This window comes from Cygnus olor, chromosome Z, assembly GCF_009769625.2.
Source record: "Cygnus olor isolate bCygOlo1 chromosome Z, bCygOlo1.pri.v2, whole genome shotgun sequence".
Classification (NCBI taxonomy): domain Eukaryota; kingdom Metazoa; phylum Chordata; class Aves; order Anseriformes; family Anatidae; genus Cygnus; species Cygnus olor.
In genome coordinates this window covers 18,761,653-18,768,614 of record NC_049198.1, presented here as the reverse complement: position 1 = coordinate 18,768,614, position 6,962 = coordinate 18,761,653, and the positions used below count along the sequence as shown (strand labels likewise).

At 40.5% G+C, this 6,962-nt stretch overlaps 1 long non-coding RNA gene across 1 annotated transcript; it reads right to left on the bottom strand.

The window, feature by feature from the left end:
* Positions 1 to 1,666: 1,666 nt before the first annotated feature.
* LOC121061952 lies at positions 1,667 to 4,927 on the bottom strand. Its single transcript, XR_005815346.1, has 3 exons — positions 4,851 to 4,927; positions 1,900 to 2,005; positions 1,667 to 1,789 (listed from the first exon to the last, which is right to left on the bottom strand). It is a non-coding gene; the product is annotated as an uncharacterized LOC121061952 (long non-coding RNA).
* Positions 4,928 to 6,962: the final 2,035 nt, after the last annotated feature.

Below are 6,962 nucleotides of genomic sequence, written 5' to 3'. Positions count from 1 at the left end.
CTCTGCCAATCAGATCTGAACAAAGGAAACAGCAGTTGTCTGACTGTGAATCACTTTTCACCTCAATTAATATAAATATTGAGTTTGCACAAGCAGACTTGACAATTTGAGACATGCCCCAATTTTCTGTGTAACCAGCACTTAATGACTGATACTCAATACTTGGACCTGGTGCTGAGGGTGAAGTCAACAGTTTAGCACTTTGTTTTGTGAAAGTGAGTGGAGGCTCAGCAGAAGGTTTTCATGTGTTTTGTAGAAGTTTTGGAAATAACTTATATCTGTAGATGAAAAGGTTCCCATTGGTTTTAATAGCTCTCAGGCACATTCTTTAACATTTCTGAAGTGAATTCTCATTCCTTTAACTCCATTTCATTCACATTCACTTCCTGCAAACGTTTGAATGAATTCATTGACTCCAGGAAATGTTCCCTGGAACAAAGGATGCTTAGGCTAGATCTACAGAGATCTACAGAGAAAAGCCAAGTCTGAGCACACTGTCCTATGTGTTTGTACAAGCAGGATATGATTTTAAAGTTATATTTTTTCAACAAAGAGAATCATAGAATCATAGAATTATCTATGTTGGAAAAGACTTCTAAGACCACCTGGTCCAGCCTTTACCTTAGCACTGCCAAGTCTAACATTAAAACATGTCACTAAGCACCACATCTACCTGTTTTTGAAGACCTCCAGGGAGGAGGTCTCAACTACTTCCGTTAACTACTTCCCTGGGCCACCTGTTCCAATATCTCATGACCCTTTCAGTGAAGAATTATTTCCTAATAACCAGCCTAAGACTCCCCTAGTGTAATTTAAGGCCATTTTTTCTTGTCCTATCAGTTGGTGCTTGGGAAAAGAGACTGATCCCTACCTCACTATACCCTCCTTTAAGATAATTGTAGAGGACGATAAGTTCTCCCTTGAGCCTCCATTTCTCCAGGCTAAACAACCCCAGCTCCCTCAGCCGCTCCTCATAAAGACTTGTTTTCTAGACCTTTCACCAGCTTCATTGCCCTTCTTTGGACATGCTCCAGCACCTCAATGTCCTTCTTGTAGCAAGGGGCCCAAAACTGAACACAGTATTCAAGAGCCAAGTACAGGGGGACAATCACTTCCCTAGTGCTGCTGGCCACACTATTTCTGATCCAAGCCAGGATGCTGTTGGCCTTCTTGGCCACCTGAGCACACTGCTGGCTCATATTCAGCTGGCTGTTGACCAATACCCCCAGGTCCCTTTCTGCTGGGCAGCTTTCCAGCCACTCTTCCCCTAGCCTGTAGTGTTTCATGAGGTTGTTGTGCCCCAATTGCAGAAGAAACTTACAATCTTATTAGTACATCCAACAAAATATCTAGTTTTATTTAACATGTTTGCAAATAATTTGCAGTTCAAGAACTGGTCAATTTAGCTGAGGAACTGAGGACCACGCTCAAAAAAAACAACAACCTGACAAAACACTTTCCAAACAAACTGTTTGCCCAACTCTGTCTCCAGATAATTAGCTCAAATCTGGCAAGAGCTGATCCTAGATATTGAAAGGCACAATTGTCTAATAGCATCTTACCAGACCCTCTAAGATGCTGTGGTGGTCTTATTTCATTTCCTAGACAGTTGACAAATGTCAGCAGGAAAATTACTCTCACCATTAGCCCTAGTTAGTAACCTCACCTGCTGTCCAGGGTCTTAATCAGCAGAGACTAAAGTGCCTCGTGATCCTTATTAAAGGGGTTGTTCTGGGCTAAGATTTGTTGACAAGGACATGAAGGAAAGCTTTTATTTTGGATATTGAATCTACGAGAGAAACATAGCTTCTGAGTGAAACAGACTGGTTAGCACTGCTATATTTTCCAGAAAGGAAATACATACACAGAGAACTTCAGTATCTTCTGTTTCACATTTACCTTTCTAATCAGTGCTGAGAAATTTAGTTGGTCAGTCTGATTTCCAGCAATCCCAAGTATCCACCATTCTTGATCCCTCCACAGGAGCAAAGAACAGTCAGCAAGTCTGGAAAATGGAACACTTAATTATGGGTATAAGCAAACATTCACATTTGTGTTTGAGTTGGTTTGATATATAATACTAGGGGAAAGCTCTAATTCATACCATTACTTGTAACCAAAACAAATGGATATATATGCATGCATGTCTGAAACAAAGAGAAGGAGAGAGAGAGACCATTTATGTGGTAGGTAGCATTCAGTAAAAATTATCTATATTGCATATTTTGCTTATGCACTCCATTTCATGCTCACAGTATGTACAGGTGTAAGTGGCCTCTTCATATGGTAATATGCCACACACCGGCCTATGCTGCTTGTTGCATGGCTTTATGCATCTGTGTTTATCCAATGCTGGTGATAGATATGAAATATAGGAGTCTTTATAGAAATGGAAAATGTTTCACTGTGATGAGCTGCAAGAGTTTTGTTCAGCTTATTGATCAGAACGACATGTGGTGGTAACCTGACCTTCTTTAAGTCTATAAATACAAATAACATCTGCTGGCAGAAGCAACTTTAATGAGGTTGAGCAGGGGCCAGATGAAGCTGAATACATAGGAATGAACTGTAGGTTTCTGGCAATGAAACTGTAGAGTTCTGGCGATTAAGATAATTAGCCTTTGGAGCAGCACAGAAAGTAATGTAGTAGAATCTTTTTTTGCTAGAAAAAGAAACAAAGGTTTTTTAGAACTAGATTGGACATCTGTATAATATATGTGTTTAGATCAATCAGAAATTATGGGGTTCAATGGGACACCCAAGGAGGAACATTCTGTAGTCTGTGCTATGTATGAGGTCCAAGCAAAGGGTCACCACATGCTTTCCAGAATATTACAGACTTGTGATATTTTGCCATGACTCTCACAGTACCAAATGTTTTACATGCAAAGTCAAGGCCTGGAGGCAAAGAGCTCTGTTACAGGCTCAACTTACTTTATTCTGTTTCTTGTTAAATGTCTGCTCCTTGCCTTCACTCTTAGAACCACCAAATTCCAGAAATGGGGAATTGGAAGACACATTGGCAGGTTATTCCCACATGGCAAGGGAGCAGGGCTGCACACAGCCTGCATGATGCATGCCAGATGTTTGCCTCATCTGTGCTTAAAAACCTCCTGTAAAGGAGATCTTGTTTCTGAAAAGCCTGTTCCAATGCTACACCATGTTTGTAATCAGATTTTTTGCTAAGACGATCTAAATCTAAGTGGTGAATTAGCCAATTACTTCATGTCCTGCCTTCTGCAGAGAAGGAAAAAATGATTTCTGCCTTCTTTAAAACAATTTTTATGCATTTGCAAAGTGTTATCATCTTCTTTCTGTCTCTGCTTCCTAGACTAAACAGTCCTAGTTCTCTTAACCTTTCTCAGAGGTTCATGTTTTCTAAACCTCTTATCATCTTGATGCAGCTCACTAGCTCTCTTTTCAGCTTGTCTGCAGTTATCTTAAAATGCAGCACCCAAAACTGGACACACTACTTCAGCCGAGGCTGTACCAGTGCCAAGTAGAGCAGAATAATTACCTCTCTTGTCTTATACCCAGCATTCTTGCTAATACATCTTGGAGTGACATTTGTCTCTCTCTCTCTTTTTTTTCTTTTTTTTTTTTTTTTGGAAAAGCATCACATTGTTGTGAAAAGAGGCTTGAAAATGTGACCCGAGTGCTGGGTGAAGTTTTCAAATCCAAAAGGCACATAAAAAGAAGGGGGGGAAGGTTGTTTTTCAGTCACTCGCGCAAAATGGGGGCCTGGCTCAATATATTTAAATGTCTTGTGTTGGCAGTTCTGACTTAAAATCAATGAATGTCTACAGCCAAGCTTCATTTAATTTGTACCAATGAGTGGGAAAACCCTGGCAAACTGCATATTTTTGCAAAGTGAGACATAAAAGAGCAAACACAGGAAAAGGTAATGAATCAGAGAACACATTTTGATCACTTATGTGCAAAACGATATTAATTCTGTAAAGCACTTAAAGTACAAGAAACTGTACCAAGGAAACCCTGCTTACAATGCTGAGAAACCAGGGGAACCTTTCAGGATTGTGTGGGGAGCACGATGCGTAACTTATACAGAGTGCCAGTTAATGCTGTGCAAATTAGAGAGGTTTTAATGTAACTGTCTTTGTAGGTTTACCAGCAGCTTTTTAATTTGTGGCTCTGTTAGCCATGCTTTTCAGCAAACTGTGTTGTTGTTTGTTTGTTTGTTTGTTTGTTTTTAATTTCCCAGGCAAAAGCATCATGCTCAATTACATCAGTCACCTCATGTATTCCTGTAACTGATTTTAACACATTCTAGCAAAGACTTGTCACCTCAGCAAAATCAGAAAGGGAGAATATAGGATGCTAAATACAGCCAGGAGGGTAAAGAGACTGCCAGTTGTTTACAGGCTATATAAAAATATTTCTCTGCATTTGATGATTTATCATGGGATTCCATGAAACCCACTGTCTTTCAGTAATAAAAAACAAGCAAAAAGACCCTCCTCAGCTCCTCTTCCCAGGACCTCGCCAGTCTAGGAAAATCTCTCCTTTCAGCCACTTGCCTGTTTAAAATGTAAGTCTGACTGATTTTACAAGGGATAAAAAGTGCATGTGTCACTGATTTAAAACTCCTTTATCCGGAGTTTGGCCAGGACTGTCATGGATAATTTGCTTGTTTGCTTGATGAGAGACCTCATGAGTGTTACGGTACAGAGGCTGTATGGGATGTCTGGAGTGTCTAATGATCCACAGTCAAGAGAGAGGGTTCATGTTGGGAAGACAAGCATGGCCAAAAGCATGCAACATGATATAATTGCTTGAGCAGCAATTCACTCCCTTTCAGGGGAGGTGAAAAAGACAAATAAGGTCCACACCTGCACTCCTCTCTCCTGAGGCTGGAGAGCTGTTATTCATACCAAACTGCTATCTCAGGGCTGTGCAGCCAAGGTAGACCCCTAGAGCTGGGTCCTGAAAAATAAACACCAAAAGGCACTCCTTCTCGCAGAGCAAATGCACCCTGAATAAAGGTTCAGGAAAAGGAGGTGCATAATTTACAGCTGAGGATGATGGATATGTTGAAATGGCATGCACTCTCACACTTCACTCAGTCCATGCATGTCAGCCCATTCCCAATGCAAAGCTTCTGGCCTGTCCGCCATATATTATCTTGTAGCATTGTATAAACTGAGGTTCTGTCCTAAAAATCCTTGTCCAGCTAAGGATCTATTTACCATGAAGAAACACTACCTTTCATGCTATTTCATATATTATTGCATGTTATTTTACACAACATTCCTATGGACCTGACTGGGGCAAGTAAGTGGGAGCCACTAGGTAAAGCCAAAGTTTTCTTCCACCTGTGTATGTGCAAACTGTCATGAGAAATGACACACTTTACAGATATTGCCCACTGATACACTTAGGCTTCTCCCTGAACACATGTGCATGATCATCCCTCTGTGGTCAGAGCACAGGAACAGGAATTAAAATAGTAGCCCTTACAACTGTCTGATATAAATGTGCAGTCTTGTTCTCTTTTGGCTCTAAAGTACAAAATACTTGATGTGGGGGAACCTAAGGCAGATCACTGGGATATGTTAGTAATTTTATTACAGCTGAAGAAACATGTAGGAAGATGGAGCTGTCTTAAATGAATTCATTTCTTTCACATGGAAATTTTATGGGGGTTAAAGATTCAGGCTTGAACCTTCCCAACTATGCAGTAATAAGAGGGCAGGGAAAAGACTTCCTCCCTTCTCCCTCTTTTTTTTTTTCTTTTTCTTTTTTTTTAATACTAATAAAAAGTCCTTTCTTCTTCTTAGGCATTTTTACCTTTTGTGTACTATTGTTTCAAACTAGAAACGCATTCAGCATAAACTTAATGAGTCATCACTTGCCTACCCTCCACCTCACCCTGTAAAGAAATGTAATCTCAGAAGAAATTTGCTATATGTTCAAAGATGAAACAATGTGGATGTTTTCAGAGCCAAGGTAAATTTGCACTATAGAATATCTTGTGTTGGAAGGTTAATTTTATCTTTGACCAAAGTCTGGGTGACTTTCTGCAGCATGTTTTTCTATAGCTGTGATGTGTTCATTTAGGCAATGAGAAGCCACAGTATAGAATCAGGCAGTCCGTGACAGTTTAGCTGTTAGCATGTCCCCTGCCATTCATTTGACCCACACCAGATGAATTGGGTGATTTTCAGAGTCCACGTAACAGATCCACACTGAGTTCTGCCAAAATAAGCCTTGAACTCAACAAAGATTTACTGGGGTCAGACATGCTAGTGCTGTGTTTGCATTAGTTAAACTGCATCACAGAAGGAGGAGAGGATGGCTTTCTCCTGAGAAATGACCTGGAGAGGCTACATGGGAATCTTTCACCCTTTCAGATAGACAAGAAGAAGGGTGAAAGTGGCAAAACTTCCATAATGGGAAAACATCTATCTTTTTTTTCCTCATTTAATTGAGCCCATTTTAGGAGACAGGATTTTGAACCTGAACTTCCACTGCTCAGTGAATGTGCTGCCCAATAGACAATTTGCAACATATTCATTTCTCCATTTAAGGTTATAACCTAGATCTGGGATCATTTCCAAGTTTCCTAGTTATAAAGAGCACATGCAGGTTGACCACTGACCACTGGCTGGTCAGAAAATGTGACTTGCATCTGGTACCTCAGATGAATTTTGCCCTCACAAGTTGGTGTTTCTGACTTGTGGCAATGCTTCTCAGTACTGAATGCCAATGATGGGCACTCAGAATGGATGGTAGAGGGATGCTACTTGCATCTTGTGTGCTCGCCTCTATTGCAGGGAAAACACTTTAAACCTCTCCAACTGGCCACCTGAGGAGGACATATCACTAGCAGGTTATGATCAAATATTTTGTCCTTCCTATTTAATACACAGTTTAATTTACAGTCCACAAACCTTGAGTGCCAAATACCTCAATACTGGTGGTGGCCAATACTGGTGGTGGCA